This window comes from Myotis lucifugus, unplaced genomic scaffold (genome assembly GCF_000147115.1).
Source record: "Myotis lucifugus unplaced genomic scaffold, Myoluc2.0 scaffold_54, whole genome shotgun sequence".
In the NCBI taxonomy this organism is placed as follows: domain Eukaryota; kingdom Metazoa; phylum Chordata; class Mammalia; order Chiroptera; family Vespertilionidae; genus Myotis; species Myotis lucifugus.
Genome location: NW_005871102.1, coordinates 6156649 through 6165860, shown reverse-complemented (window position 1 = coordinate 6165860; position 9212 = coordinate 6156649). Strand labels below are relative to the sequence as shown.

At 47.9% G+C, this 9212-nt stretch overlaps 1 long non-coding RNA gene across 1 annotated transcript in view; it reads left to right on the top strand.

The window, feature by feature from the left end:
* The first annotated feature begins 2201 nt into the window (after window positions 1–2201).
* LOC111826095 overlaps window positions 2202–9212 on the top strand; it is a 31650-nt gene continuing 24639 nt past the window's right edge. The window contains exons 1-2 of the long non-coding RNA XR_002829345.1: window positions 2202–2359; window positions 3847–3930. This is a non-coding gene — a long non-coding RNA (uncharacterized LOC111826095). The remainder of the gene's footprint in view (window positions 2360–3846; window positions 3931–9212) is intronic.

The window sequence follows — 9212 nt, the reverse complement described above, 5'->3', positions numbered from 1 at the left end:
AGTGGACCCTGGGCCGGGCTAGGGTCTCATTTACAAGCCAGCTAAGACATTCTCCCTCTCCTTAGAATGTTCCTGTTTTGCGGGTGGCCCTGAGAATTCAGAGGTGAATCGAGACAGTCCCTGCCCTCAGCGGGCTTTCAGCATGGTGGCAGAGACAGTTTCATGAAAGACCTGCAAAGGAAATCAGCACAGAGCCCCTACCCCAGCCTGGAGGAATCAGAGAGGCTCTAGGACAGCGGTTCTCAACCTGTGGGTCGCGACCCCTTTGGGGGTCGAACGACCTTTTCACAGGGAGTCGCCTAAGACCATCGGAAAACACATATATAATTACATATTGTTTTTGTGATAAATCGCTATGCTTTAATTATGTTCAATTTGTAACAATGAAATTGGGGGTCACCACAGCATGAGGAACTGTATCAAAGGGTCACGGCATTAGGAAGGTTGAGAACCACTGCTCTAGGGGAAGGTGACTTCCGAGCTGAGTCTTATGAGTTGACTGGAAGCTGGCCAGGAGGGTTGGTAAAAAGGCAAAGTAGAGGACAGGATTAAGGGCATTCAGGACCAAGGGGACAGTGTGTGCAAGGGCAGGGGTGTGCCAGAAGTAAGGTGAGTATAGGGACGTCATGCAAGCAGTTTGACATGGCTGAAGAGGGCCGGGAGTGGCAAAAATGAGGCCAGAGATGCAAGCTGAGGATTAGAAATATCTGAATATAGGGAAATATCTGAGCACAACATTACACAAGTTCATTACACAAATTACTTCTCAAACAAGGTGCACCCTATCAGTAAGCCTGTGTACAAGGTTGAGACACGGCATATTTGGTGACAGAACCACAATACCAAGATCAACAGGCTGCACAAGGAAGAATTCGTCATCTATTTATTTAATCTAAACACATACATAGAGCACGTGCCAAGCGCAGGAAGCCCCATGATGAATGCCATATTCCTAACAAAATGACCAGCACTAGGCACTCTGCCCAAGGGGATGCTCTGTAGACAGTTTGTTGAATGAATAAATGAATGGTCCATTTGGACCCTTGCCCAAAGACCTCCCAGTCCATTGGGAGAATCAGAGAGGTAAACCAGTGATTATGATATCAAATGATTACAATTAAGACAGAGCTGGAAATTCATCCTAAAAATGTCTCTAAGACTGAGCAAAGTGAAATAAGCAAATGAACAGATCTTCCGGGTGAAAGACAATAGGGACTAGTGGGGACTGCAGCCAGTGACTAGCATGTGCTCCTTCTAAAGGGAACAGTTGCTTCTCAACTCCAGGCAAATAAGGATCAAACAATGCTGGAAACTGGTGAAATGTCACTGTCTAACTTGGTTGCTCCCTCACACCCAGGGTTCCAGCATGATCATCCTGGTACCTACATGGAGGTGATGCCATAGAGAGAGGCAATTGTGAGCATGACAGAAGGCCTTTCTGGGTAGACATGGCATGGGACACCGTGACCTGCATTATCAGATGGGGACACCATAACCCTCACAGCCAAGAGGGCAAACAGTGCCAGGCACTGCCAGCAGCCAGGACCTTAGCCATGAGGCTCATGTGCACTGGTGAGGGCCTGACTTGAGCTCAATCCCCGGCCTTCTTGGTCCCGGACTGGGCTCCAGGGTAGCTCCTCCCCCGGAGAGGACCTGCGTTGCAGTTGCCAATTCCCTGGCCATAGGGATCTGTTTGGGGCTGTTTGCTCCGCAGAAGGAACAGGAGATTGTAGAGTGTCAGATTCCTGCACCCCTGCCTCCCCCACCACATAAAAGCTGCTGAGCAAACAGAGAAATCAAAGATGATTATAAGCTGCTGGAAACCCGCGTGCTTCCGCCTGGCTGCATCCCCTGCCAAACTGTTATGTAAGCTACAGCCCCAACTCAGGCAGGGAACCAAACAGAGATGCCATTGACCGGCTCATGACCGTGCATGACCACTCATCACCCACAGCTTTCCTCAGATCCTGGCACACCTGGAGCAGACCTGCCCCAGGGAGGGGAGGGCCACAGCACAAGCTTTCCCATCTGTGTTGGGATTTCCCTCCTGTCCCAGCCAGCTCCAGGCCTGGGCGGGTCAGTACTAGGAATTTACTTTGGCCTGATTCCAAGTGACTAAGACTGTCAAGCTCTGACATTCTGGGGTAGGTGCATGTTTTCACCCTCCGAAGTGAGTAACTCACTTAGGCTGAGCAAGTAATTCCTGGAGCCCAAAGTGACCTTCTGGCCAGAAAAGGCCTGGCCACACTGTTCTGATGACCGCTGTTTATTTCTATATAGGAAATATGGGCATCTCCTTCCGCCCTAAACCACCTACATGGACTTAGAAGAGATTTTCTTTGATATGTCAGTGACTTGGGTGAGTGAGCTGAATTCTCGGGCTTTATTTTCTCCTTTCTGCATCATAGGATGCAGAGTGAGGAGCTGGACTGGAGTATTCCTCATACTCAATGGCCGCTACAGCAAGTGCACCAGAGGTTTTCAATGTGAATTCCAACTTTTAGGCATGGTTATAATTATATCTGAAATGAGGGCCTGGCTATTTAGTGTCAGCAATGTTCAGGAGCTTATGTGTTCACTAAAGGCCTGATGCACAAAATTCGTGCAAGGGGCTCAGCCCTCACAGCCGCAGCGGCTGCCTCGGCCCTCGTAGCTCAGGCTTCATCTGGAAGGTCATTCAGCTGTCTGGTCTAATTAGCATATTATGCTTTTATTATTATAGATATCTATTCAACCCGGGGCTTCCTTTTCTCTCCCTTTTGCAGTCTTAACTGACCAAGCTCTACACGAGAGGCTCAAATCTCATGTAGAAGAGGCCTGGACTTTGGAGTCAGAGAGAACTGTTGTGGAGATGTAGCTTGGTCACTCAGAGGCTGTGTGACCTGGTGCCATAGCCTAAACATTGCTAAGTCCTTGGAATCTACCAGCTTCCCTTAATTTTCCTCCGTCCCATTAGAAAAGCACAAGGCTTCCAAAGAGGCTGGTCTGGCTTTAGGGAATTGCTGATGGTGTCTACTCCCATTTGTTTTGTCCCGGGAGGGGGAGTGAGTGGGCCCTGCGTGTAGCTCCTGTCCGTGGTTGGGAAGATTGCCCTAAGAGTGAGGAGCTGGACTGGGATCTTGGGCTCCAGGCCTTCATCTCTTTTCCTAGTAGCCCTGCAGGGAGCCCCTCGCAAGCTAGGGGCCTGGGTGGTTGTTCATCCCTTTCTCCCTCCTGATGACCTGGGTTTTAATCATGTAGTTGATGTAGATACCTCTTCCCAGGAAGATGGCTGGTAAATTCATATTCCTTCCAAAGGCATTTGAAAAAGCTCATATCCAAGGAGTTGCCTTTTCTAGATCCCAATCCATAGAAAAACCAATCAGTAAGTCCCTGAAGCCTGATAAGAGAAAGGGTTTATGGGGGCACCCCAGGAGCTCCATTGCAGGGAGAGAACAAACTCATATCCTGAGCACAATTTTTACTAAGTATTGCACTGTGACTACACCATGAAAGTAATAAATCACTCCCATTGAGCCATCCTCAGGCCTCAATCCTCTTCCTCAGGGAAGCTTTGCTTCCTACTGCATCAAGGTGACCTCTGGCTAGGAAATGAAATGTGGGTTTGAATTTAGGAAAGTTTGGCTTCTTTCCTATGGCCCAACTATCCCCATCCAGGGGGTAAAACTGCTGCTCCTAGAGACCAGTGGCTTCTGGGAGTGAACTCAACCAGCCCCTGCTGGTTTATTGGATAATAAATTCATGTGGACCAGCCTAAAAAAGAGATTCGGTTATTAAACAAGGGGTGTGGCTGGGATGGGGCTCTGGGAAGCAAGCCTTTTTGAGCATCTTTCTCCTTCTACCCAGCTGCTGGCTTCCTGCCTAGCTATCCCACCTTGGACCAGAAGCCTCTGCTGTGAAGCATCTTGTTTTAAGTGGTTCACCTTGAAGGTATTTTAAAACAGTAGGGAATGAGCTGGTAAGGAGTGGGGGTTTGGGAATCAAACTCATAGAATCACACTTCTGCTATTTCTAAGCTGTTGCTTTATCAGGCCTTATTTTTCTCACCCATAAAATGGAAATAATAATAGTATCTACCTCACTGAGTTGGTGTGAGGATTGATTAAAAATATTTCAAAAGCACTTAGCACAGGGCCGGTCATATAATAATAGTCTAATAATGGTAGCTACCATTAAGTTTAAAATGTGAGGCCCCTTTGAAAAGTAACTGTCGTCAATAGATTAGTCATTGAGTCCTAGCTGGTTTGGCTCAGTAGATGGAGCATTGGCCTGCGGACCGAGGGATCCCAGGTTCGATTCCAGCCAAGGGCACATGCCTGGGTTGCGGGCTCAATCCCCAGTGTGGGGGAGGGCATGCAGGAGGCAGCCAATCGATGATTCTCTCTCATCCTTGATGTTCCTATCTCTCTCTCCCTCTCCCTTCCTCTCTGAAATCAATAAAAATAAAAAATTTAAAAAATATTTAGATTAGTCATTGAGTGATCTAGACCAATGTGATGAAAAATAGCTTTTCCAACAAAGATCAGTTTCAAAGGTGAGTTGGAGAAGATAAATAGTTATGGAAGCATAAACTTAATTGCCTGAAATATTCTTTTTAATTGGAAAGAAAATGGGTAATTGGAGGGACTGCTGATGTGAAAACACTTGAGGAATTACCCATGGGCTTTCTCTGCTTTGCCATTCTGCTTGAAGAATCAAAACATTAGTAGATGTTTAGAGCAGTAAATATCTCTATTAAAGGCATTGTTTAGGGAGAAATGATGTCTAGGGGCTAGTTAGGAATATTGTGGCGATCTACTCCTGCCCCACCATTTACATCTCCAGATCCCATCTCACCACTTCGCCCCACACTCCAGTCATGTGGAGCTATTGCAATGTATGAAACATGCAGGCTCTCCTGCCTTGCATGCCCTTACATGCTCTCCTCCTGCCTGGGAGCACCCATCCCTTCACCTGACTAGCCAGGTGCACTTCAAGATTCAGCTCAGGTAGCACCTCCCCGGGAAGGTCTTCCCCAGCCACTGCTATTGGGGTTAGACAGGCTCCCAGGCTCCATGCTCAAGGCCTTTAGCACATTGTGTCACCTGTCTTCTTCGTTCTGTTGTGAGTACCATGGTACCTGGGACATGATAAATGGCCAAAAAGGTTAGCTAATGCTAAGGCTTTGGATTCTTCTGTCCCAGGCTGAAGTGGAACTCATTAGAGGAGACACATGAATTTGGTGAAAGGTGACTTTTTATACTTGGAGCATAAATCAGAAAACTTTAAAGGTTTCTCTTTCAAGGGTAGAATTAAAGACAGTGTAGAACTTGGTGGCAACATATTTTGTGCAGTGACTTCCATCCCCAGGGCATGAAACAATGACAGTCTGCGGGCAGTTTCCCTGGGTCAATGTAGATTCTTCTCAAAAAATTGCCACTTGTCTCAGTGCTGTGAGCAGGGTCCTCAGCTGGGAGGGGCCTCAGAGAGGGCGTGTCCTGCAGCCGCTTCCTTCCACTCTCCCAGGACAGCCTGGTCGGCTCTGCCATCTTCCTAATGCATATAGTGTCCATTGTGATGGACTCAATTGAGGAAATCAAATAAAGCAACTTCTTTGAGGTCACATAGTGACCAAGTTTTGACGTTCGGACCCAGGCCCACCTGTCAGATTCAGAGCATGTCAGCACTGTCTGTTCTTACCTGGCACCTGTAGGCTCGGTGACCAGAAGGACGGAGCCTCCCGGGATGAGGCTGAGCTGACAAACCCACATCTGTTTCACATGTACCCCAGACTGGATTGCATGGGTGCCTGTTGATCATTCGGGAAGCATTTTGCATCTCCTGCCTCTATTCTCTCTTTTATCCTGTGGTGGCCCCTGGGCCTGGGTAGGAAGACAGCCCTCCAGGGTGGATAAAGAGGGATCTTTATGCCTTATAATGTTATAACCTACCCCATGGCAGGAACCACTCTGCACCGGAAGTTATAGTAGAATTTCTAGTGGTAGGAACAGTGCCGTGGGTCAACGCGTACCACAATGGACTCCAACAATCTCTTCAAATAGATAAGTTGGACAAGCGCTTTGAACCAAGTTTAATTGGTCTTTGCTGATTTTTTTTAAATAAACATCTAAGATTATTTGTTATAATTTTGGTATCTTCTTGGCATGAAATTTAGTCTTATAAAACACTCACTACAGGACACTCATCACTTTTTGGTTGAATTTTCAGCATTTCTGGTTCATAAGTCAAGGCAGCAGAATACATACAGTGGCAGCATAGAGTCCCATGCAAAGAACCCCTGGGCCCAGCAGCCAAGTATTGTCTGGTTGTGACCCCAGAGCGATAGCTGCCCTGTCCTTGGGCTGAAGAGCACCCCGGGACAGGTGAGCTGGCTGGCTGTGTCCAGGAAGGTGCACCCCAGTTCTGCTTAGCATCCTGCACTTAGAAAGGGAGTTGTTATTTCTGCCTCCGGGTAATCATCTTGACTGACAGCATTCTTCCCCTTCAAAACGGTGAGCCAGCACAGAGGTAAAACAGGAGCTGGTTCAGAGATGAAAACCCAGCCAGTGTTGACGAAAACAGACAGAAGCACAAGGCGGACCCACAACAAGTTAGCCTTGCTGTTCCCTCACCGGGCGATCGTCCTGTGGATTTGGCATGAGACACCGATCTGGGGGAGAAGGCGAAGTCTATGGCTATGGTTGCCTTTTCTCCTCCAAGCCAACCAGTGCCTTGTTTTTCTGTGAGCCTGCCACTGTGGGAAAATTGCGAGAGGATAAAGTTTCTCTCTTTGTCCCCAGAGCCCTTCATTTACCAGGGAGCCAAGCTGGGAACAGAGCCGCCTCTCACCCAGCTCATGAATGACTCCGTTTTCTCAGGGCAGCCTCTGCCTGCCCATTGTCTAACTGTCATGCCCTCTTGTGTAGGTGCTCCCTGCCGTCTCCGCTGTTACGTAACGCCTGTGCAGGGAGCGTTGCGTGAGAGCGAGAGGAAAAACCCAGAGGACAACCAAGACCAACACGTCTTCCTAGAGGAGAAAGAAAAAAAAAAAGCAAAAACCAGAACAAACGCTAGTCGTTTGTCTGCTCTTTGGCGTTGGCTTGTTTGCCTGAGGGATACACTCTGATCGCTGGCATACAAAGCCCCCGGCTGGCTCCAGTGAATGCTTCTGTTTATACCCATGAAATGAGACATGCTGTACCCTCGTGCCCACGCTGGTGCAGCTACCACCGCGGTCCTCCCACAACACACTGACAAGAAACCCTACTCCTCTCTCTCAGGGCCGACAGCAGGGGTGGGGAACCTTTTATCTGCCAAGGGCCATTGGGATATTTATAACACCATTCGTGGACCATACAAAGTTATTGACTTAAACATTAGCCTGCTATATCTGGTCAGATATTTAATTAACTCACCCCTCATGCCTGGCAGGGCCAGGCCAAATGATTTCAAGGGCCTTACACGGCCTGGGGGCCGGATGTTCCACACCCCTGGCCTGGAGGCAAGAACTTTCTCCCGCCTCAGTCACCGTTTTCTATGCCTCCCTCTCCTGCTATATCATTGGCCCACTGAGCCCTTCAGTCCTGCTCAGAGAATCACAGATGTCCTTGGGCTTGTCTCTGGCAGTTTCCAGGGGGCCTTGACTCTTCATCAGAGTTCAGGTAGGAAGGCAGCTGTCACCCAGTGTCCATGAACCATGCTCCTGTCCCTCACATTCACACCTTCGCCAGGTTCTGGGCTTACATGTTATCTCTCACCGATTTGGTCACACTACCGATACTGTGGTGAATGAAGGAAGGTGGGGCTGTGCTTGCCATACTTTCTCTGTCTGCCCCGGCATTTCCCCCAGGCCGGTGCTGCAGAATCCCAGCCCTGAAGCCTCAGGGAGCAATGTTATGGCAAATGGAATTGGATTCCAGGCTGTCATAGGTCATAGCGCAATGCACTACTCGCGTGTTTATGGTGATGCTGGTGTAGACAAACCTACTGCGCTGCCAGTTGTGTAAAGAACAGCACTTACAATGGCACATACAGTTCGCAGTACTTGATATGATAATAAATGACTATGCTGATATTTATGTATTTTCTATACCATACTTTTTAATCATTATTTTAGAGTGTGCACTTTCCACTCATAAAAAAAGTTTGCCGTAAATAGTATGTCATGTTATGCTGGCAGCAGCCTCATATATCTCGTGTTTACTGTGTTTTTTGATTGCATCATTTTCTCTTGTGCTTGATTTAATCTCGGGTTGTTTTGTACAGTAATAGCCTGTGCAGGCTTGGAGCCTGGGAGCAGTAAGCTAGACCATGTAGCCTGGGTGTGTGGCGGGCTATACTATCCAGGTTTGTGTTAAGTGCACTCCATGATGTTTGCACAAAGGCGCAGTTGCCTAACGATGCATTTCTCAGAATTATCCCCATCACTGAGTAGTGCACGGCTGTAAAAAGAGAAGAACAAGAGCACAGGTGGACCCCAGTGGAGACATTCTGGTCCTCACAGAAGAACAGGCTGCAGAATAATAATTTTAGCAAGGACTTGAATAAAAATATCACTGGCAGTTAGTCCAATTTGCATATTTTGTAAAGCTAGGTAAGACAAAAGAAATATGTTGACAGAGCCAGGCCGGTGTGGCTCAGTGGTTGAGCATTGACCCATGAACCAAAAACACTGGTTCAATTCCCGGTAGGGAATTATTCAAGTCCTTGCTAAAGCCCTGTCTGCAGCCCTTTCTTCCCATGTGTCCAGCTCACCAGGAGCCATTCCACAGGGAGGATGGTGGATGCCTCTGTCCCCACTGCTCACCCCGACCTTCTGACTTGTCCCTCCACCCACTCTGCTTGCTCACCCTCGTTGTTTGAGCCCTTGGCTTTGGGGACTAACTTAGAGTAGGTTCTTCTGACTCTCCTCCTCGTTATAAAAACCATTAAAACAAAACAGAATTTTATCTCTATCTTGCTTGCTGGGGCCTTGGATTTTGAAAAATCTAGATTTGAGTCTTGGGTTTTATTCCTTAGGCCATGAGAAAAAGAGCACTGAAGACTTTAAATAAGTGAGTGATGTGATTTCTGTTCATGTTCAATGAAAGCATTCTGGAACAGCATGAACCGAAAGGCAAGAGACAGATGCAGGCTGACCAGCAGGTGGCAGTGGTCTTCAGGGGGTCCAGTTTTTCTCCTCCCTATGCACCCTACTATGTCAGTTCCCCCCTTTACACATGGTGCCAGAATAG